Source organism: Muntiacus reevesi, chromosome 20 (assembly GCF_963930625.1).
Source record: "Muntiacus reevesi chromosome 20, mMunRee1.1, whole genome shotgun sequence".
Classification (NCBI taxonomy): Eukaryota; Metazoa; Chordata; class Mammalia; order Artiodactyla; family Cervidae; genus Muntiacus; species Muntiacus reevesi.
Genome location: NC_089268.1, coordinates 31,855,245 through 31,879,153, shown reverse-complemented (window position 1 = coordinate 31,879,153; position 23,909 = coordinate 31,855,245). Strand labels below are relative to the sequence as shown.

Genomic DNA, 23,909 nt, shown 5'->3' with positions numbered 1-23,909 from the left:
AAATTTGAAAAGTTGACAGTGTGATAGTTTACTTTGTTTTTTTCATACAAAATCTTCAAAGTCTGCTGTGTATCTTTCACTTAGAGCTCAAGTAGGACCAAGTGCTCAATAGTCACATGTCACAAGTGGCTAAAGTATTGGACATCACAGATTTAGAGTGTGAAGAGAACATACAACTGAGTTAATAGAAGATTGAAACCAAGGGAGGGTCTACACTAGAACCAATAGGTTATGGTCCAACATAGAAGTCTTCTTGGCATGCATTTCTTGGAGATTTCGGAGCTAGCGCTGCTATAAGTAAACTTTCTATTTCAGGGCACTTTTTCCTAACTTACTCAGGAGTGTCTGTGAAAGCCCAGTGAGTCCTGCTCCCAGCTCCTCTTCCAGGACAGTAGGGGGATAGCTCTTACCCAGCATCACAAATAGCTCCTGTTTCAGCATCAGGAGCATTGTCAAGCCTCCAAAGTTTCTATTTCTAGGAAGGCAGAGCCCAGAAAATCCATGAGCCTCCTTCACCATGTCTTTTTACATTTGTTTCAGTTGTGGGAATCATTCATTTCTGATTGGCTGACTTGCTGTCCTCAAAGTCAAGGCACAGCCTTAAAGTCAAGATAGAGTTCCTCAAATGTAAAATTGATTTTTAGCTTATTCAGTGTTGTCACTCCCAGGTTCTTCACCTCCTGAAATCCCTTGCATCCTTAAAGATTGCCTGTCTGTGTCTCCTCCTTTGAAAAACCCTCAAGTTCCATCCTTCATTCCCCTTCTTCAGTGCCCCTTATAGTGTCTTTGCCATAATATTATTGTTTAAGAAAATGCAATGGTAATATTAGTGCTTCCATATATCTTTGTTTATATGTCTCATATGAAACTACTTCTGTATTCATCATTCTGCCTGCTAGCATATGTGTTTTTGAAGTAATGAACTGGTTAAGTCATCACTTTCGATTACATAAGCTAATGTAGTAGAAACTAACCCCATTTATGAATCTAACTGCTGTGTGTCCTTTAAATAGTACATCCCTTTAGCACATCCTTTCGTCTCTTTTGTTTTCTTGGCATCATTTAAATGTCTCAAAAAAGTAGTTGGTCAATTAATCCATTATTTTCCTTAAATATTTTATGAATTTTTGGTATTTCTTTTGCTACATCTGTTAGTCTTTCAGAAGCAACAGAACATCCTAAATTAAATGCTACTATGAGACATCTATGACTTTGAAATGAAAAGTGGCAACAGCAGTAAATAGAAATTGGAAAAATGGAATTCAGAATATTCATTAAGAATTAAGAGAACTAAAGTTGTCTAGCATCTGTTTCCCTTTTGCAAGCTTCCTTTTTCAATAAGAAAGGGAAACTATCACAAATCAAGGACTTCTTCTTAGTGGAGATCTTAGAGTAAGGATTGAGAGGGACCTGAAATGGAGGTTCAACCTTTGGTTGAACAAGGTTCCATTCCATTCTGTTGGGCCTACATATGTTTCATTCTAGTGTCCCAAATGTGTACTGAGAAACCCACACCCTTTATCCCTCTGAAAAAGGGACGCTCTAAGAACTGGTTTGACTGGGATTATAGCTTCAGGCATGGATGAACTTTGGCTTCCTAATATACAAAATTGAGGTTAATGACTCACGCAGCCATATTTCAAAGGTGATATTTATTCAGCAACTTTTTGCTTAATTACAGTTTAGTAGCATTTGATAGTTAAAAGTGCTTATTAGTGGAAAATAGGTTTTGTAACATAAAGGCGACTCTTCAATGTAGAGGGTTCTTAGTCTTGTGTCTATGTTCTCTAACAATATTTATGAATCCCTGACATGGTTTCAACAGTTGTTAGCTTTGAGTCAGGGCCAATCTTTCTGTGACAGGGTGAACAAGTTTTATTTTACCATGGGATTTTGAGGCAAAAAATAATTTGAGTCTCTGTCTTAATAACTGCATGACCATTGAATGAGAACAATTTGTTAACTCTATTTTGTTGTTTTGGGAACACATAAAATGAATATGAAAAGATATGTGGGCTCCAAACAAATTCCTTCTGTCTTAATAGATTTGTCTGAAATGAACCCAACATCTGTCTTCCCAATGACAGAGTCTCAGTTACTATTATACCAGGGAAGAAAGTTTTATTGAAAATCACTATCATCACTGTGTGTGGACTTAAGTTCTAGTGTGTTTGTTTCTTTTAATCATTGTTATTACATGTAATTCTGAAGTGAATGTTAAAGTTTGTTCCACTTTGTGGTATATTTCATGAATCTCCACCAGAGGCTGACAGAGCAGACACTGATCTCACTCCAATAACCCATCAAATGAGGTCTCTTTCCAGTTCTGAGGATAATGTTTTCCCTGGTAATATGGTGTAACAGCATGATAATCACTCAAATGACATCAAAGAATGGTCACATTGACTGCAAATACACTTTCTGATATGTGACTCAATCTTTCTGGTATGTGATTTAATTTTATGAAAGCTAAGCTTCAGCACCGCTATTTATTCTCATAGGATATTGTCTTATTGTGTAGTCGTGGCCGAGTGGTTAAGGCGATGGACTAGAAATCCATTGGGGTCTCCCCGCGCAGGTTCGAATCCTGCCGACTACGTGATTATTACTTATGAAATAATTCCTTCTTAATACTATGCTTTTTGATAAATTCTGGAGTTGCAAGTCCAAACACAAACAGGAACTCTAGCCAAGATGCAGGCAGTTACTACCCTTTCCAGCTTATAATCCTGCAATTAACTCACCCTTGCCAGAAAAAATCAAGTCATAATTATTGCATTTTCCAATAGGTTTGACCTGAATCCTAACATATTTTTATTTTCCCCTGAGAAGAGTCCTAACTTCAGAGATACCTTGGTGTTTCCTGCTTTCAAAATCCTACTTGCTTCTCCATGAAATTTTTACCTTTTCAGGGATCTCTTTTCTCATATGTAACAATAACCTGTATATCTCTAACACACATATTTTTATCTGTCTGAGGGAAATCGATCAATAACTCCATGCTTGCTTCACACAACTCCAGCATGTTTATGGGGTAAAGAGCCAGAAGTAAATTCTATCTAAAGAAAGCAAAATTCTTGACTGGAAAACTATCTCTACCAAAAGACAGTGATCAACTGATACAAAGTTTATTTTCCTTGCCTATTAAGAATTTTAATGTTTATAATAATTAAAAATAATAATCATGATATGAAGTTCAAATGATACTGAGGTTATATGCAATGAATAAAGTCTATCTTCTATCCATGCTCTAGCTGTTCACTTTCTCTCCACAATGAAATAAATTTTTGTATAACCTTCCAGAGTATATATTATTATTTTTTATGTGGAGTATTCAATCCACTCTTTATTTTAAGCAAATTTTAGCAAACTAATGTTTAATGATTGTCTTAGTTATTTCCTTCCATTAAAAATATATTCTGACCTCTACAAAATATACCCAATTGATTTTTTGACAAAAGTACAAAAAAAAAATTCACTGGAAGAAAGAGAAATAGCCTTTTCAATAAATGGTGCAGGAGCAATAGGACTTTCATAAGCAAAAACAGAAACCTTTTTTTGATGTTGATCTAGACCTCATTCCATATATAAAATTAGAATAAATCACAAACTAAAATGTAAAACTATAAAGCTTTCAGAGAATAACATAGGAGATCTTCAGAATCTTTGTCCTTTAGACTTGACACCAAAGCCCAATTCTTAAAAGGAAAAAATTGGACCACATCAAAATTTAAAACTTTTACTCCACAAAAATACACCATTGGATGTCCCTGGTATCTCAGTGGTAAAGAATCTGTCTATCAACGCAGAAGACATGGGTTCAACCCATGATCCAGAAAGATTCCACATGTCATAGAGCACAGGTCTGCACCACTATTGAGCCTGTGCTCCAGAGCCCAGGAGCCTCAAGTACTGAGCCCATATGCCACAACTACTGAAGTCCAGCACTCTAGAATCCATGCTTTGCAACAAGAGGATCCACCACAATAAGAAGCCTGCAGATCACAATTAAAGAGTAGTAGCCCATGGCTCACTGCAACTAGAGAAAGCCTGAGCAGAAATGAAGACCCAGCACAGCCAAAAACAAATAAATAAAGGAAAAAAAAAATTTTTTTAAGACACTATTAAGGGGTTGAAAAAACAAGCTGCAAATTGGGAGGAAATGTTTGCACACCACATACCTGACAAAAGACAGTATCTTGCAAATACACAAGAATTCTGGAAACAACAAATTAAAAACTTCAACAATCCAATTAGAACATGGATAGACGACATGAAGAGACATTTCACTAATGGGGGTAGACGGATGGCAAATCAGCACGTGGTTAGGAACTTGGGCAGAGATTTTGACAGAGCAAAACTGGCTCTAACAATGGCAAAGTCCCTAGCCATTACAGTGTTACAGCTTTCCTGCATCTGGAGCTTTCAGGTCTGGGCTCAAAGCTTTCCATTTCTGAGAAAGTAACTGAAGCACAGGTGCACAGGCCAAGCAAACCTCTTCTAGGAGGAGAAGACTATTCCATTAATGCTGGCAGGAGAAGACTGGCAGTGGATACAGAGACAGAAGTGATGACCCCTGCCTCCTCACTGTCTTGGGTTGCCAACACTAGGTCTGCAGCTTCTGTGGCAAAGAATAAGGAAAAGGGCAGAAACTCCAAGAATCTACTGGAGACAAGGCAAGCGATCTGCAAAATTCAGAAGTGAAGTGAAGTGAATTGAAGTCTCTCAGTCATGTCTGACTCTCCTGCGGCCCCATCGACCGTAGCCAACCAGGCTTCTCCGTTCGTAGGATTTTCCAGGCAAGAGTACCGGAGTGGGTTGCCATTTCCTTCTCCAGCAAAATTCAGAAGAGAATATATAAAGGATGAAGGACAGCTCAAGGAGGAAACCAGTCAGCACCTTCTGAGGTTTGACTTCTTGCTGCCACAAGCCATGCCTGCCTCAGGGAAAGCTTGTCCCATAGTTGGCGGCAAAATCCTCATCGCAGAAAAGGGCCTTGTCCCTACCCTTGGTGGGAGCTTTTGTTTTCAGTTCAGGACCTATTGAGTCCCTGGGGGACTATCTTAATTCCTAAGTCTCTCAGTTTCTGAGCAATGAGACCACGTTCAAACAAGCTTGCCATATGACTAGACCTCTGAAAATAGAAGAGCTAGATGATTCCAGGTTGGGGTGTGGAGGGAAGGAGTCGCAGTTGCCTCTGAACCTCGCAAGAAGGGGGATTTGGCAAAATGAAGCCTTATTTCTGGGTCTCCAATAATCAAGAGAAGCAGAGCAAGAGAAATTTGTGTAGTACCCAGGAGGGGGGACTAACTTAAGCTGAGCAGGAGATATTGTCCACTTTTGCCTGATAAATCTAAGTACATGCTTGGAAGGAGGGAAAGGAGAAAAAAGGAGAAAGGCAGGACCAAGAGGAAATCCAGAAGAAAGGGCTTTGGGTGAGGGAGAAACTGACTCTTGAAAGGTTTTAAAAGGCTTTGCTGAGTTCTTGTTTTGGAAAGCCGATATCCTAGCCATCATTATTCCCTACCTAGCTATCATAATTCCTGATCCAAAAGGAATGACTGTCATCCTTTTGACGAAAGAAAGGGTTGAATATTTGTGAGCGAGGACTGCAAACTAGAGATCGTGTGGCATTAATATTTTGAGAATGACACGGACTATAAGGGCCAGAAAGAAAGCAAAAAGCATAGAGGAGACAGATGAAGAAAGAGAATGGTGAAAAGAAGACAGAGAAAATGACAATATTAAACTTGGAAGTGTTGGGGGAAATGCGAAAGAATCAAGGTTGAAAAATATTCCCTAGCACCTCCCCCTAGTCTAAGCAGAGTGGCGCAGCGGTAGCGTGCTGGGCCCATAACCCAGAGGTCGATGGATCGAAACCATCCTCTGCTATGGGTGCTCTTCTTTTCTTCAAGAAAACTGAAACAGTTTCCGCTAGACAAAAGACACCAAAGGGGGGGGGGGGGGGGGGGGAAAGCCACCAGAGATGATCTCATGACCATTCTCACCCTCTGGGCTTCCTGGGACAGGAATATCTTGTTTTTTCTGCTGCAGCTGTCTTCAGAAGCCTACAGAATAATGGCAAGCACTACCTAGTCTTAACTTGTCTTCCACTTCAGCTGTCTACTCCCTCACTGCTTGCTTGACTCTCTCTTAGAGAGGCTCAAAAAATACATGTTGAATCCAAGAAGCTTTACTTATAACCATGGCCACACTCATGTCTTCAACTGCTGGTCATTCCAGTATTTGAATGGGATGAAATCAAGATAAACTGTGGCAGAAAAACATTAGAGAAAGACCTCGAACGATGGGGAATCTCCACCTGTTGGGCAGAGGCAGAGATGGATTTATATGATTCCACCTTGCCCTAGAGGAAGGAACACAGAGGAGAAAGTGTCCAGTAGAGAGATGCTAGGTAACGGCTGAAGGGGAAGAGGAGCAGAGAGAAGAGGAAAAAAGAATGGAAGACAATGAGAAAGGAGATGAGAGTGTTGGTGGACAAAAGGGAAGACATAAGGAGAGAGATGGAGAAGGAAAGCAACCCACTCCAGTGGGCCTGGGAAAACCCATAGGCGGAGACCCTCTGCACCCGTGCGAACATGGCGCTGCAAGCGGTGCGGAGCGTGCGGGCCGCGGTCGGCAGCCTGCGCGCCCTGCTCGCCGCGGCCATGGGGACTGCGGGCGGGTGCGGTCCGGGCACTGCGCACCGGCCCTGCTCTGCTGTCGGTGCGGAAATTCACAGAAAAACACGAATGGGTAACAACAGAAAATGGTGTTGGAGCAGTGGGAATCAGCAATTTTGCACAGGAAGCTTTGGGAGATGTTGTTTACTGTAGTCTGCCTGAAGTTGGGACAAAGTTGAACAAACAAGAGGAGTTTGGTGCTTTGGAAAATGTGAAAGCTGCTAGTGAACTCTATTCCCCTCTATCAGGAGAAGTAACTGAAATTAATACAGCTCTAGCAGAAAATCCAGGACTTGTCAACAAGTCTTGCTATGAAGATGGTTGGCTGATCAAGATGACATTCAGTAACCCTTCAGAACTAAATGAACTAATGAGTGAAGCAGCATATGAAAAAATACATAAAAAAAATAATAATAATAAAAAAAAGAAAAATACATAAAATCTATTGAGGAATGAAAGTGGAACCCCTAAATAAACTACTTTGAAACAACTTAATCTAGCATAGTTGTCTTAAATTAGTGGTGGATAGATATTTAAAAAGCAACTTTTAGCAAAAGAAACTACTTGTAACAATGTTTCCTGAAGAAAATACCCCTTAACTTTCTAATGCCTTCAGATAAACACTATGTATCTTTTCCACAGCATCCTGTGATTTTTAGGCTAGGCTCCAGTTATAATATTCAGAATTCCTGAAATTATCTCTGATAAAACTAATTATAAAAGTTATGTAATTCAAGGATAATATGGTTATCTTATACCTTATATGACATTGTAACTTGCTTACAGCTATCCTTGGATTTGGGTCAAAATGATCTTCCCACTAGAAATAACTGCCAGTGGAGAAAAGTTTGTTAGTTGTATAGTGTCCAGTGAAGAATATTACTGTCTTAATTTTGCAATATACTGTGTTTGCTGGTGCTATTTTTATACAGTGAAGCGACAGCCTTGCAGGAGAATAAACAATTTAATAATAAAATATTCAACTTCTTAATAAAAAAGAAAGAAAGAAAGAAAGAAAACCCACAGACAAAGGAGCCTGGTGGGCAACAGTCCAGGGGGATCACAAAAGAATTGAATATGGCTTAACAAGTAAACAACAGCAGTAACAACAAATGAGAGAGAAGGAAAGGAGGAGCAGTTGAGTGGAAGTTCAGGAAAGGAAGGAAAAAGTACAGAATTGAGACCACATGGAGTTTGAAGGAGATGGTCTTCACCAAATTGAAACAAAGATAACTTCAAGCTCTGTTTATCTGGTTTCAGATATGGGACCAGGAGGGAACTTAACACCTGAGCCTAGGACTTCCTGACCTGCCACTACATATGTAAAGGGGATCAAGCAAATACATTGTGCTTGGGTCTCTTCATCAGCTGTGTGCTCCTTCTTCCTCAAGTGACAACCAGTTTTCCTCTACAAATTTTATATAACTTGGGTCTGATGCTTTTCTCCTGACTACACAGAGGTAAAACGCACCCCCATGGTACAAATGCAGACTTTGATTCCAGGAATAAAGTCCTGGAATCAATCTCACCCTAAGTACTCAGCTTGACTTTGATCAATGACTTTCACTTATTTGTCATCAATAATGCAGGGATCAACAATGTTCTGCTTAGCTGCCACTGATTCCCCTATGACCAAGACCTGGAGTGGATTAGAAATTACCAAGACTTGGTGATTTATTGCCATATTTTCCTTCATGAATCATTTTTTATTTCCACTGCACCAGGTATGACCCACCACCTGGATGATCACTGCCCACCAGAGTATATCTGGGGACCCAGTAAGTTAAGAGTAAGAAAAAAGTGCAACTGGCAGATCCATCTACAGTCATACCCATCACTGCTTTTGGGCCCTCCTAGGACAAGTCCACCAGATGTAACATCATCGTCCCTATCTAGTTGGATCACAAAGGACATGGTTTTACTTAATTTCTTTAGTTGTGTAGTGGTTTGCTTATTAATACCCATTTTGGATTCCCCACTTGGCAACCATAACTTTAACTTTCACTTGCACTTCCTCCAAGATTTCATGGAGTTTCCTTTTGTACATGAACAAGGATGTAGACAATCCCTGATAAGGGTGAGGTTCTTTGAGCAAGGAAATGCTTGTTTCAAGTATTTTTTCTTAAGAAAGTCTGTCTGCCTTGTAAGCAGGGTTTTCATCACAGAAAAAGGGAAGGCATCACCAAAGCCCTGACTTTCCTAGGGAGAAAAGAAAACACCATTTGGGGTATGGTAGAATTTCTTAAAGCTCATAATAGTAGTAAGACTCCCATGCTGTTTGGGGCGCCATCCGAATGCTTCATGCCTTTCCACAACAGCCATAAAGAGCCAGGTTGGAGAACAAGCCTTCTCACTTTAAGACAGGGGCATTCTTCCCCAACTGGCTATGCCTCAATAGGATTAACCTCTCCCTGGGGAAATGTACCATAGTCGGCAGGATTCGAACCTGCGTGGAGAAACCCCAATGGATTTCTAGTTCATCACCTTAACCACTCTGCCACGACTACTTGGCAGTTGTGCTGTCTACTTGGCAATTGAGCTGTATCTTTACATGAGTAACAGTACAGAATAAAGCTCTTTTCAAAGAAATTTTCTACCAGAAAGTGTATTCGTATTATGTAAAATTTCTTACTATTTGACATCAGTTAGTCGAATATCTCGCTACTGTGGCAAACTGGCCAGTAACACTTCCTCCTCAGTCTGGAAGGACCCCTTATTCTGATAGTCTGATAGAAGGAGCCTAAGTAGAAGACATTCTGAGAGACCAGCTTCCTGCTGTCAGCTGCTAATAGGGATCCATGAGATGCATACACTCATCACTAAGTAACCAATAAATTAGTAAAATACATTGTTATACCATTCGCTTACAAAACTGGATGATTACTTTACATTGTAAAAGGCAAAAACAACAAAATTAACTTGTAATCCTGCACAAATTAGTCCAGAAATGAGCACTAGCAATATTTTGAAGTATTCTTCCTTTATTCTCAGTATTTCATATGTAAAAATTGTGCATAGTTGAAGTCATGTTCATTTCATCCTGCTCTTGTCAATGAACATTACATTATAAACATTTTCCCAGAATAATTACAAAGTCTTCCCAAATTTTGTTTTACTGGCATTGTAATGATCAATTACACAGCTAAAACAAAACTATTTAAACATTTATCTCTTTTTAATGCCTTTTTTTTGCTATTACAATGAGAAATAAAAATAATTTTTTTCCTGCAGTACATGTTTCTCTTTGTTAAGAGTATTTCCTTAAGAGAGTACTTCTCAAACTTCAATGGGCATCAGAACCACCTAGAGGGCTTTTTATTAATACAGATTACTGCATCTCCTCATGCCTGCCTGCCCCACTCCTAGCAAGTTTTTAATTCTGTAGATCTGAATCCAAGCCCAAGAATTTGCATTTCTCACAAGTTCCCAAGTGGTGCACACTCTGCTGGTTGGGGACAATACTTTGATTAGACCATTCAAAGACAATAAACTTCAAAATAAATTTACTGTGTTAAAAGTTATAAACCCTTTATGAGCCTAAATGGATGTATATAGCAAGTGCCTTGGTAGCAAGACCAAATAACATTTGTAAGAATATGGTGGGGGGGGGGCGGTATAATTCTTATTATCCTAAAGAAATGGTTTCTTTTAACTCCCAGTGAGGTATATTCCACCTCGATCATGGTGGTCATGTTCTTTTCATAGTTGAAATTCTCTCTACTAGTTTATGCCCCAGCAAAACACTTCCATTCCTAGAACACAGAGATAAAGTCCTTGGTTTTGGAGAGATTCCCTGGACTGCAAGATCAAACAAGTCAATCCTAAAAGAAATCAACCTTGAATATTCATTAGAAGGACTGATGCTGAAGCTGAAGCTCCAGTACTGTGGCCACCTGATGCAAAGAGCAGATTCATTAGAAAAGACCCTCATGCTGGGAAAGATTGAAGGCAGGAGGAGAAGGGGATGACAGAGCATGAGCTGGTTGGATGGCATCCCTGACTCAGTGGACATGAGTTTGAGCAAGCTCCAGGAGATGGTAAAGGACAGGGAAGTCAGGTGCTGCAGTCCATGGGGTGGTAAAGAGTTGGATATGACTAAGCGACTGAACAACAACATTTCCATGAAAAGGAATCAGAGCCAAGCCTCCCCTTCATTATCACATTCTCATAAACCAGATAGTCTCTGACTCAAGAATCAACTTTATTAATTTAGCTGAATTTTTTTTTCTAACATTTACGTGTTTCCATGTATTTTTGCGCTGTTCTGCATTGAGAGGGACCAAAAATGTCCTCCTGCAGAATTCGGATCCTTGGGAAACCTGTTTCGAGTGCCTCTCTTCTCCCCAGGTTCCGGAGGTTGAAGGCTTCAGTAGCTTGGGAATTGTCTCACAGCCTTCACTAGGATGACACAAGTGACCTTCAATGGAAGGATCCGGAACCTTGTCTTTTCTAGTTAGGACAGAAATTGCTCAATTCCCCTACCCTCCACCCCTCACTCTGAATTGTCGCCGTAGTCTGATTTTAATCGTTCTTTTGGAAGCACAAGTCAGTTTGATGCCATGGAAGAGATTCCTGATTTAGATTTTTAAACCTGAAAGTAAACACAGATGACCACCCCCACCCCGCACCTCCAATTCTCACATTTTCCCTTTATTCGAGTTCCTTTTCCCATTGGTATTTGCGACTGGAGGTTGTTTGGAACTCACTCTAAACACAAAGCTCGCCTTCTGTGGCCGAAAATTATCAGCAGTTAGTGGACAAGCTCCAGCATCCAGGAAGATCCAGTCCTTTGTCTAGGAGCTTTTTATTGAATTACATCACCAGCTGCTTCTTGATTTGCTCTTTCATACACGAGGGAGAGACCTGGACAAGGCTAAGAAACTTTTTGTTGTCAGACCAACTGTTGCAGAACTTGCCACCAACTAGTTTTCACTTTGGCCCGCAAGAAAAAGAGTAAGTCAGTAGTCGTGGCCGAGTGGTTAAGGCGATGGACTTGAAATCCATTGGGGGCACCCCGCGCAGGTTCGAATCCTGTCGACTACGGTTTTAGTGAGCATTCTACATAGTTAACCACTCAGACGACGTGGCAGCCATACTGCAGTCCGTCTTGCTGTTAAAAGCATCATGATATACTCTACTGTTGACCCATCACTATGGTCAACCCAAGGAATGCTGGGGTTCATGTAAAGCAAGATGCACTATAAGCGCAAGTCCCATACTATTTTTATTTCCATTTGGTATATATACTGTGTGATGGCAACAATGTATGCAATTAAGACAGAGGTTTTCAGTTGCAGAATAGACATCTTTTGCATTTTCATCTGGCAATATGTACCTATAAATATAAGAAAGAATAAAGCAAACTAAAATTTTGAGCAAAGTAAAAATGATCTGTTTATATCGATAATGGAGTATGAAGAGTAGATTCCACGTTCTGTGAAGGTCAAAGGAATGTAATGAAACCATGAGTAGTGTTTTCTCTGTACAGTATTTGCAAAAGAAAAAAAAAACACAACCAAATTAATATAGATGCATAGTGTCTTAAAGTTAGTGGTACACTGTGAGAGAGAAAATTAGCACTCTGGTTTTGAACAAAGGAGTGCGTTTAAATGTCGAAGCAGGAACTTCACAGAACTCATTATGAAGGAGAACCTAGACATGAATGTTTGAATAAGCGCTTTACCCAAACGGCTAATGTTGAGAAGCAGCAGATACTATATAAGATCAGTATATGGGAGCAGAATGTTCATATGTGTTGGTTGTAAGAAAAAAAAATTACTTTAAAATCTCCCACACAACCTGTTATCATAAGGCTATGTAGGGGTGGGGGTGGAATCTTCCCAGCTTCTAGTTTATGTGAAATGCCTGCAAATGTCTAATCCAAGAAAAAAAAATTACTCAAACTTCATCCAAGACAAATACTATATTAAAAAAAAAAAATCCCGAGTCCACTGCAAAACAGTAAAAGAACAAGTAGGGGAAAAACAAGGAAAACTTACACCAAGAATGTAATTAGTAAGGAAATAGCTGCAGTCACTCATTTTATCTGATGATAAAAGGAGATGTTTGGTATTATGTGTGTAGCCCAAAGCGCAGGTGAATACGGCAATGAAAATGTCATTATGGATTCCCCACCCATTTTAAGCTGAAATAGGTTAAATCTGTAGATATTTTAAAAATGTAATAATGAGTATTGTGTGCTTGTTTACTTAAAGTCACCTACTTTAGGATTTTCCACCTTTAGTTTCCCTCTCTCTCTCTCTGAGATGTCTATATATATATACACACACACTAGGTTCAGTGGCCCTGTGGAAGAGTAGAGGGAGTCAGAAATTGTGCAGGTAGAGGTCATGGGCAGAAAAGAAATTTGCTGTTTATAAATTCTCCAGTACTGTTAGATTAATTTATTTCTCACTTTTGAAGTGTTGAACAATTTCAGATATTCTTTTAATGTGCACTGAAAGTAAACTTTATTAAAAGAATCGTTAATGCTTTTTATTAGCGTTTTTTTTCCTAGTAGCAGCAGAGTGCAAGGTTTTTGTCGTCTTGCACTTGTACTTAACTTACTTCTGATACTCCTTTTTTTCCTTATAAAATGAATTCCAATAAACCAGAATGGGATTCCACTTCTGCCTCCTCATCCAAATGCTGATGTGTTTGGACTTACAAGAAATAAAATTGGCAAAATTGATTTCGTCATTTTAGGGGGACAATATTTTCCAGGGGAAAAATAAGAGACAAAACATTGACAGGTTCCACCGAGACTTGAACTCGGATCGCTGGATTCAGAGTCCAGAGTGCTAACCATTACACCATGGAACCAGGTATGTTTTGCAGTCTGCCGTAACTGTCAGTGATGTGTCACAGTAACTCTACTGAAACCATTTAGTCTAAACTATGAAGATACTTAGTCTACGTCCACTCACGACACTTGAAAAAAAATCCTGAGAGATTTAATTTTATTTATTTCTCTCTCTCTCTCTCTCTCTTTTTTTTTTTGGCAAATACAAGACCCCAAAGAGTGTCCACTCCCATCCCCGCCATTAACTCAGAAACTTGTTGGTTCTAGTCCTTGCTTTCTTCTTTAAAAACAAAAACAAAAAAAACCAACAACACAGAATGAATATTTTGAACATTTCTTGTATTACCAGCACTGGATTGAACGTGTTATGTTCATTGTATGATGTAATACTTTAAAATTCATCGAGGTATTTTTAGTCTTCATATAGACACGAAAACGGAACCTTTGAGATTTTCTAGTTTATCTGTACCTCTGCTCAGTTTCGGCCATAAATTAATACGTTTCTCCACATAGATTATTTAGTTATCAGGTCCATTGGCTCTAGGAAAGCAAGCTTTAATGTGTTGATTTCTGGCATATTCACGGAAGAAACCTTGCAAGAGAAGTTATGTTTTCGAGAAAACGGAAAACGTATGCTTGAAGCAAAAGTCTGAATTTTGTCAAGTTGTAGGGATTGGTGAGGAACAAATCAGAGACTCAATATTTCAAGATCAAAGACTCATCATACTCTACTTCATCAAGAGAAAGATGTCCAGTGAAGGCTGCCAAATTGTACTAAAGATTTTTCTTACTACTATTCTGCGGACACCATTTTCTTAAACCCAGTGTGCTTCCTTAAAGACTAGGTTTCTGGGGCGGGGTCGGTGGATCCCTTGGCATCCCGCACGCAATCTCTAGAACCCGTTTCAACTCTCCCTCCGTTCGGCTATGTTCACCGAGGCAGCCCAGCAGCAAATTTCTGTCGAGATTTCAACAGAACTTTAGCCGAGAGGAGCCTTGGAACTTGTGAGAGTGGAATTTCGGGGATGCTGGCTGCTTCCCGCCACCCACTGTCCCCGTGGATGTTTGTAAGGCATTCTTTTACAAATGCATGACTTTTAATGCAATGGAAAGAGACCTGCTCGCTTAAATGAGGCGGTGCTGTGACTACCCGGGAAAAACACAGGTCCGCGCTCAAGACTATTCTAATAGCTCAGTGACAGGCCTCCGATGGCTGCGAGAAGGTCACCAGGCATTGCCCTTCATCTCTTGCTCACATAGGTCCTTGCAGGATGGTGTGCTCGCCCGTGGGTCTGGAGGCAACAGAATCGAGCTTTCCTGCTAACTGCGATGGAAAAAATTGCAAAGGGGGCCCGCTTCTCTCAATATCTTCTTTAAATTCAGGCTCCATGGTTCCATTAGCCCCAATGCTGTAATTTAAGAGGCAAAGTTGCACCCACGCCTGAGGCTGAGATTCTAGTCAAACCAGTTCTGAGTTTCTCTCTTCTCTCAGAGTGGTTATGGGGTTTGGGTTCCTCCTGGGTTTTGGGAGGCCAGAAGTTAGACTTCTGGTCAGAACCAGTGGATGGAGCCAGACTCATTCTGAAGCACAAAGATGATCAGAATCTACCCTGCAGCTTATCCTTAATCTTTACCCAGAGTTTCCCATGAGATAAATTATATGTAAATTGCATTTTCCTCACTTCTCTTGAGGAAGGAAACATAGGTATATCTCTAAGTAGCAACATTTCTCTTAAGTCTCAATGGCTATTCTGAAGTTTGTATAAATTAAATAGATTTTTTTCTAGGTTTTTCTTGTTGGAATTGTTCAATTGGTGGTAGCACCTGGAGTCTCCAAGTCATAATTCTTACATAGATCATGGCTTTATCCAGAATGTCTTGCTTCTGGAAATTTAAGAAATGGAGGAAAATTCCAGGAATTGATGGAAGTACCAAGAGAAAGATAAAAATCACAACCATGGTGGGATTTTTGGTGGTATATTTTTATACAATATACCTCTTTGAAAAGTTAAAACACACATCAAAAAAAAACCCCATAAAATAAAGTAGTGCAAGTCATATAATATACATATATAGAGAACAGTGCACATATCAACTTCCTGATTCAAACTTTTTCCAAACACACATGAAATTATCTCTATCTTGACATTTTACCAGGCCACAAAGCAAGTCTCCAAAACCACAACATGATTAGATACATGCTATTATTTCAAAGCAATATAACTACTAAGGCCATCAGCTCCAGGAAAGTTTGTGGAAACCCTAGGGCTTTCTGCAGAAATCTTGAGTCTGTCATATACTCAAGGTTTAAAAGGTATAGTTGCCTTATGAGGGAAATAAAGTAATGCATTTTGAAAATGGGGGGGGGGAGGGGGACAGCCAACAAAATATCTGTCCAATAAAAATGAAAATCTGCATATGCTAAAGTTATTACCTTTTAACCCCACAATTGCCCAAACCTGGAAAAACCTTGAACAACCAGGTTCAATGGATGGAAGAAGAAATAAACTGTGGCACATCCACTCAATGAAATTCTATTCAAAAAGGTGCAAAATTTTAATACATGCAACAACTTGCATAAATCTTAAGGCATGTTCTATCTCATGTGAAAGAAGCTAATCTTAAAAGGTTACATTCTGTATGATTCAGTTTCCACAACATTCTCAAAGAGTCAAACAAGGGAGCAGAAAACATATCTGGTTGTCAATTGTTATGTATTAGGAAATGACTATAAAGTGATTACATGGGGAGGTTTATGGATTGATGGGACTTTCCTGTATCCTGATCATGGTAGTGGTTACATGAATAAACTCATATAATTTAAAAAAGCCAGTTTTACTCTGTGGCAAATATTTTAATAAAATGTGTAAATGGTTTAACATTTATTTCACCCAAGTGTCCCTTTGGGAAGGGAAAACCTGAAGACACCTTTGAGCCTTGTATAAGGATCGGGTTGGGGAATTACTAAAGTGAAGTCGCTTCGACTTCGTGTCCGACTCTTTGCGACCCCATGGACTGTAGCCCACCAGGCTCCTCCATCTATGGAGTTTTCCAGGCAAGAGTATTGGAGTGGGTTGCATTTCCTTTTCCAGAGGATCTTCCCCACCCAGGGATCGAACCCAGGTCTTCCTCATTGCGAGCAGATGCTTTTGCCATCTGAGCCACAACGGAAGCTCCTTGGGCGGGGTCGGGGGAGGGGGGTGGTGGTGCATTACCAGGGCTCTACTAAATCAAACTTCCTGAGAGTGTAATCAGTACTAGCTTTGTTTTTCCCTGCAGCAGTACATAGTTTAAAATTTTCACCGTAGTCGGCAGGATTCGAACCTGCGCGGGGAGACCCCAATGGATTTCTAGTCCATCGCCTTAACCTCTCGGCCACGACTACAAGTGTGGAAACAAGTTCTTCATTATAAGAAGATACATGGTAGACATAAAGACAAGACTTGTGTAGACAAGTGTGTGCAGTGAGTTGAGCAAAAACCCTCAGATGAATGAGAGCTTAGGGGTGTGCCTGTGTATCCAGTCACTCAGTCGTGTTTGACTCTTTGCGACCCCATAGATTGTAGCCCCCTAGGCTTTGGTGTCCATGGGATTTCCCGGGCAAGATTACTGGAGTGGGTTGCCATTTCCTACTCCAAAGGAAAGCTTGGAGAGGGAGGTTAAACCCTCTCCAGCAGCCTCCGACATATAGGAGCACTGCGATGAGAGTGCTGGTTTGGAAGACTCTTGCGAGTCCCTTAAACAGCAAGGAGATCAAACCACGCAATCCTAAAGGAAATCAACCCTGAATATTCATTGGAAGGGCTGATGCTGAAGCTGAAGTTCCAATACTGTGGCCACCTGATGCGAAGAACTGACTCATTGGAAAAGACCCTGATGCTGGGAAAGATTGGAGGCCGGAGAAGGGGACTACGGAGGATAAGATGGTTAGATGACATCACCAACTCAATGGACATGAGTTTGAGCAAGCTCTGGGAGTTGGTGATGCACAGGGAAGTCTGGCGTGCTGCAGTCCATGGGTCGAAAAGAGCAACTAAACTGAGCAACTAAACAACAACACCTATGTAAGTATCTTTGTTTTCAACAAAGTTCAGGTCATCATCAGCTAGGGCCTGCCTCCCTCAGGGATGAGTTGGCTTCGTGCTGGGAGCTGGGGTCTTTGAAATCGAACCAAATTTACTCAGAAGCGAGTTGAAATCAAACTAATCCTTTTAGGCGTGAGTGGAACCAACACTTCTGCTAGAACTTACAGCCTCCCCGATGAATGATATTGTGCTCAACGGGTTTCAGGGAAGGGAATGTTCCCTCTGATTTGTGTCTAAGGTGGAAGGAGAGAAAAACGAGGTTGAAAACCTCTGGATCCCCTCACTCGCTGTCCTACGGTTCCTAACTTAGGCTCAAAGTACTAATCTCACTGTGTTTGGGAACGTATTTTACAGAAGTGAATGCACTTTCACTTTTCAGATGGGTTAAGAAGAACTATAGTTTGTCCATGAATTTCATTTTTTTTTTTGAGTGTGTGAGGTCCTAACTGCTTTCTAGAAAACAGATTATGTGGTTCACTTTGGGGGAGGCAATGCAAAGGCTCATTTCCTCTAAATTAAACCAACATTGCATGTTTCCCATTCTTCTTTTATGTTTGTAACTCACTGTTCCTTCAGCAGAATCTCCAGACGTTCTACAGAAATGTTTCAGGATAGAATGGTTAAATGTAGATACCAGATCCTAAGATGCATAGATAGACAGGCCCCCATTTTGTGGCCAAAAACTGTTCATAGGTAAGAGGTGTGAGCAGATGAATACGATGCATCTTGGGAAAAGTTGCTAATTGCTTGGATTTAATACATAATATTTAACCAGAAGTAACAAACCATTCTTTAAATAGAGTTCTATTCAATTCGTATATCACTGAGAAAGTCTTATGGGGGAGGGAGATAGATCTAACAGAAGATCACATAATTTACTTTTATTTATATTTAGAAAAGATCAACTAAGCCATGCCTGACAAATGGACGAAATGTGGTCAGGAAAAGCCAATTCACAGTGCTCACAGATTCAGAGCATTTCTTATGAGTTTTTCCTTTGGCAATCTGGAAAATTCCTAACCATTTTTTTTTTTAAGAGATTGCCAAATCTGTTAAAAAAAAACTTCATACTCTGCCTGTCCCTGGAGGAATATTTTGGGGTACGACTTCTATCCTGAGGGTTCCTAAAGTGCTTTTTTAAAATTACAACTTTTTGTTATGAAAAGCAAAAGTGACCGCGGGCTTCCCTCATTCGGAAGGGGGCCTCTGGAACGTTCCCGCCTCCTTTACTAAAGAGCAGAGAGGTCAAATTTTTCTGAGCGACTAGGAGACAGTCCCGGGATCCTCCTTTTCAGCCGGTATTCCCCCTCAAGCAACGTATCGAATAGTCCTTTGGGTCAGGGGAAGGGCAACCCGGTGTACTCTCATCAAAGTCAGTCCCTAGTTAGCGTCCGATGCTTTCGAGCGCCCTTCATTCGGGGTCCTTCTCCCATTAGCATTTCCAACTCTGAGGCTGCCCTGTAGGTGCTGCTCACCTCCGGCCCTCCTCTTTGGCAGCTCCCAAAACTTGGACTCGAACCGACACGTCCTCAAAGACGTGAGGCTGGAGAAGAATGAATAAAGAAACTTGGTCAGATCTACCTATCACCTCCCCAGTGTTTAGGCTGCGGCAAGTCCCGCTGTGGAGCTAAGAGATGGGTACGCGGCAAGGTCCCGGGAGGAAGCCGAGCGCCGGGAGGGCACCCGCGGCCCGGATGAGGGGATGGAGCGGGGGGCTGGCGGGGGAGGGTGGGCCGCGGGTGTGAACGCACAGGCTTTCAATACCCAGGCTCCTAGGCTACAAGGACTTTCTCACTCAGCTCAAACTTCAGCTCTTGTCTAACACGTCCTTTCTGCTTTGCGTTTCTGCTGACAGTCGATTCAGAGTTCGAGTTTTGTCTTGTGATTTTCAGAATTCATTATTTTCTTTCTTTCTTTCTTTTTTTTTTTTAGAATTCATTATTTTCATTTCTGATATTATGTGGAGTTGAGAGGTTGAGGGCCGGGAGAAGCTCCTTTCCCGCATTCTTAATTACTCACTAGTGTGTGAGAGTGCTTGAGTGATCTTCGACCTCATGGCTCAGGTTCTAGTCTCCCCGTGGAAGAGCGAGTCATATTTGTTTCTATCATATCGCACTGTCCTCGTTGGTAGGGATGACCTGGGATTTCTTCTCTTCCTTCCACAACTCTCCTCCGATTTCTCAAGTCACAACTACCCTCCTGCTCCGAGTCAACAAACCTTGGCCTCTCCCGCACTCGGTGACCTCCACTGTCCGCATCCTTTTCTGTCCGCAAAGACATCAACCCGCTTATTGACCGACGGTCACTGAAGGAGCCACTGCGACTAGACCATACAGTCTCACAGAAAAGCGGCAGCGAAGGAACAGCCGTCTTTTGCATCTCAACCCAAAGAGTCATCAAAAGAAATTCCAGAGTTAGAAAGCCTGGGATCTTTCCAAAGCTTCCTGGACTCTTTTAAAAACTGTAGCCCTTTCCTTCGAGAGAGAGGGCGACAATACGATTGCGTTGCTCCAAGAGCCCACTGACAAAACAAACGAACTCTTCTTTTTCAGAAAGAACACAAAGACGAACAAGAAGGGCCCCCAGATCGAGAGAGAGAAAACTCCAGAAGTGAGCTAGAGGAAAGGGTAGTGGAGCGCCGCCATGGATTTAAAATATATCCCAACGCCATTTTGCTGGAAGTTCCTCAGATTCCATTTTTGCAAAGCCAACGGTCCCGAGCTTGGGCTTGGAAAGACCAGATGAATCTTGCACCAACTATTCCTTACTTCATGAAAATGAATGACAGTAGCCGCGGAAAGGCTCAGAAATTCCCTCATGTTGGACATTGATGTCCCTTGCATTGCCTTGTTTTTATGTTTCTTGAACTTTCACAGTAACTGAAATACAATAAATCCCCACAAATTATATTTACTGATAACCAAGTAAATTACCAACAGTGTTTGGGATCCAGCCAACGATCGTAAGCTGTCGGGCTCTGTGGCGCAATGGATAGCGCATTGGACTTCTAGCGCAGCAGTGGGGCATTCAAAGGTTGCGGGTTCGAGTCCCGCCAGAGTCGCGAGTGTTTTTGTCACCAAGCGGATAACCTTGCCACTCACTGGTCCATTCTTCAATGAATTGGACGCTATCTCCAGTCTGTGAATTCCAGATGCTGACATTTCTCACTGCAGTTGATTCCTACTTTCTGTAGTTTACATTTGAGGAGCTTCTTCATAAGTACTCCCACACATGTCAACAGTGATTTGTTGACCAAATTATATATCCCTACCCATCTTTTGTGTGTGTGTTTATACGATAGCAGGAGAAAAAGAAGAATCATAAAGCCAGATATCATGGAGAATTGTTGGGGCTTAAATTATACTTGAAATCCTATGGGAGGCAAAGTAGATTGTGTCACTCTCAAAGTTGAAAGTGTCATTCTCTTCCCTGGGAGTGGCTATGTATTGTAAGTAGAGCTGTTACTAGAGCCCAGGACTTCTGAATAAGAATTTTTAAGTGACCAAAAATGGGTCAAAGGATAGACAGGTTATACTGATGTTAGTGAGAATGCAGTAATAAGGCAGAAGTAGACACAGACATGTTCATGGGTCATTCCTGGCATCCAAAGATAAATAATCACAGAGGGGGCATTCATAAGGAATGTGATCCGTCACAATGAGAAAAACAATTGCTTGAATGCTTTGCTCAGTTTGTGAGAGTGAGTTCTAATAATGCCTATGTTTTAAGCCATAACTATCTTATGTCACTTCTGTCACTTAATTCCTTTGGAAACCAAAATTATATGTAAAAGTAACTGATTCACAGAAGAGGCTGGTGATCCTTTCCTGGGAGAAAAACATAAGTTAGATGGTTGTGCACTCAGCTGAGGAAGTTATAAGGTCCTGGCTTCCATACCTGGATGGCAATACAATGTCTACACTTGCTGTGGCAGAAAACTGGGAAAAGAACAGCATGCTAGGAATCACTTGGAAAAAGAGTAGCACCATGTAGAATTTAGAGGGAAATTGAGAAAGGGCAAATGATGGGTCCTGCAGAAGTTTAGTCAGCATCTCCTCAGTTTGGACAAGGCACCGTTGCCCTGGGCTCTGGAATCTTGGGCTAATTTCACCACAACATCTTATCACTTGGAGAGAAACTGTTTCTTTTTCCTTAACATGCATAAAGCATTAGTATACTCTATTTGCAGAATCCCACTTAAAACCTTACCTTCTAACTGGTAACAGTGTTTTGTTTCTAAGAATTTTTACTTCAGAGCAATGTGAATTCATTGAAAATTAAATAGGTTAAAATTATGTATTTGAAAGCTAAGGGGTGAATATGGCTAACTCAGCACCTGGTCACAAGGAAGGAGACTAAAACTGGCTCTGGTCTTGGATGTGAACAAAATCTTTGATGAAGGATCATAAGTGCAGACCCTAATTACTGAAAAATTAATAATAATTCAGAATACCAAGGGAATATAAGATCTGCACAGACTTAAGGACAGTATCAAAAATGTCTAAACAAGTTGTCACTAAAATTTGCTTGACAAAGAAGGAGGGAGGATAGAGAAAGGAGGACATTAATCTTTGAGAACAAGAACTAAAGAGGAGGGAAATGGCTTTGCCTAATAAAAGGTTTAATAAAAAATTTTAAATGGCTTTGCCCAATTCCCCATCTGGAATAATAGATTGTCACTGACAAAAAAAAAAAAAAAAAACCTATGGAGGTAACCAAAAAGTGGTTATCTTCAGTTCTATTTTCTGGTCTGTCATCCATAAACCAAATGGTCAAGACACTACAAAAAAAAAAAGAAAAAGAAAAAATTGGTTGCCTATATAAAGTGAAATGACCATTTTAATTTTCTTTTAAAAACAAATGAACAATCTAGACAACAATACTGTATTACAATCATCAAATTTGCTAAGACTATAACTTAATTATTCAAACCACTAAAAAGAAATGGTAATTACTCTAAGCTAAGAATTAGCCTACTATAGTTTCATAGATAATTGGCAGAAGACATGAGACTCCTGGATGAAAGACAAAGGACAGTTTATTACTCACCACAACAGTAATAGCCAGAAAGCATCATTTGTACTGATTCCCCAAGCATCAAATCCCCACAGGGATCACTGGAGGGACATTTTGGAGGCTAGCTCCCAGATATGCCAAAATGTGGTCTTCTTTGTATTTCTCTAGTTTGGAATAGTAGGGCTTTTTGAATGTTCAGATCAATTTCCAATCATTATTTTTTTCAAATATTGCTTCTTATCAATCTTTTCTCTCCTTGCTTTCTTGGCTTTAAGAGTCAATGTGTCATACTTTCTCAACTTCTTGATTGTGTTTTCCTTTTATAACATTTTTATTCTGGATATGTTCATCTTCAGTTCAGTTCAGTCGCTCAGTCATGTCCAACTCTTTGCGACCCCATGGACTGTGGCATGCCAGGCTTCCCTAGCCATCACCAACTCCCAGAGCTTGCTCAAACTCATGTCCATCAAGTCAGTGATGCCACCTAACCATCTTGTCCTCTGTCGTCCCCTTCTCCTCCTGACTTCAATCTTTCCCAGCATTAGGGTCTTTCCCAATGGGTCAGTTCTTTGCATAAGGTGGCCAAACTATTGGAGTTTCAGCTTCAGCATCAGTCTTTCCAATGAATATTCAGGACTGATTTCCTTTAGGATTGATTGGTTTGATCTCCCTGCAGTTCAAGGAACTCTTAAGAGTCCTCTCCAACACCACAGTTCAAAAGCATCAATTCTTTGGTGCTCAGCTTTCTTTATAGCCCAACTCTCACATCCATTTTCATCTTACCAGTTTACTAATTTTCTTTTTGCTAATTTGTTTTAAAATGCATCCACTATTCTTAAGTTACTTTTAAAAATTTTGTTTTAAAGTTTCTGTTTCCTTTTCCTATTGTCAGGTTTTTGGTGTTTTTTTTTTAATGAGTCAAAAGTTCTTAATTTTGTGTTTCATTTCCTTTGTCTCTATTAATTTCAGCAAATTTTGAATCACTCTATTGGAACTCTAGTGTATGGATTCCAGGAGAGTCTATTTCTGCTGTCAGATGTTTCTCTTAGTTAGGGTCCATTTTATCAGTGCTTTGGAAATTTGCATCAGAAATGTTTTACCAACAAATAGTGTATTGAATACTTTTCTTTTAAACCTCCCCTTGCCATGGGCCCACTGGTAAAGTAAGATCACTTGAAAAAATATGTAGTGGTTTGAAGACTATGCTTATAAGTCAGTATGCTTACTCCTTGGAAGGAAAGCTATGACACACACAGGGTATTAAATAGCAGAGGCACCACTTTGCTGACAAAGGTCCATCTTGTCAAAGCTATGTTTTTCCAG

At 40.5% G+C, this 23,909-nt stretch overlaps 7 non-coding genes and 1 pseudogene across 7 annotated transcripts; 5 read left to right on the top strand and 3 right to left on the bottom strand.

Annotated features, from left to right (window-relative positions):
- The first annotated feature begins 2,517 nt into the window (after window positions 1-2,517).
- On the top strand, window positions 2,518-2,599 carry TRNAS-AGA (transfer RNA serine (anticodon AGA)). Its single transcript has one exon. It is a non-coding gene; the product is annotated as a tRNA-Ser (tRNA).
- Window positions 2,600-5,820: 3,221 nt separating this feature from the next.
- Window positions 5,821-5,892, top strand: TRNAM-CAU (transfer RNA methionine (anticodon CAU)). Its single transcript has one exon. It is a non-coding gene; the product is annotated as a tRNA-Met (tRNA).
- A 707-nt stretch (window positions 5,893-6,599) lies between these two features.
- LOC136151120 (glycine cleavage system H protein, mitochondrial-like) lies at window positions 6,600-7,139 on the top strand (annotated as a pseudogene).
- A 1,969-nt stretch (window positions 7,140-9,108) lies between these two features.
- Window positions 9,109-9,190, bottom strand: TRNAS-AGA (transfer RNA serine (anticodon AGA)). The gene has a single exon. It is a non-coding gene; the product is annotated as a tRNA-Ser (tRNA).
- A 2,454-nt stretch (window positions 9,191-11,644) lies between these two features.
- On the top strand, window positions 11,645-11,726 carry TRNAS-UGA (transfer RNA serine (anticodon UGA)). Its single transcript has one exon. It is a non-coding gene; the product is annotated as a tRNA-Ser (tRNA).
- A 1,707-nt stretch (window positions 11,727-13,433) lies between these two features.
- On the bottom strand, window positions 13,434-13,505 carry TRNAQ-CUG (transfer RNA glutamine (anticodon CUG)). Its single transcript has one exon. It is a non-coding gene; the product is annotated as a tRNA-Gln (tRNA).
- A 3,283-nt stretch (window positions 13,506-16,788) lies between these two features.
- On the bottom strand, window positions 16,789-16,870 carry TRNAS-AGA (transfer RNA serine (anticodon AGA)). The gene has a single exon. It is a non-coding gene; the product is annotated as a tRNA-Ser (tRNA).
- A 3,673-nt stretch (window positions 16,871-20,543) lies between these two features.
- TRNAR-UCU (transfer RNA arginine (anticodon UCU)) lies at window positions 20,544-20,631 on the top strand. The gene is given in 2 exon segments: window positions 20,544-20,580; window positions 20,596-20,631. It is a non-coding gene; the product is annotated as a tRNA-Arg (tRNA).
- Window positions 20,632-23,909: the final 3,278 nt, after the last annotated feature.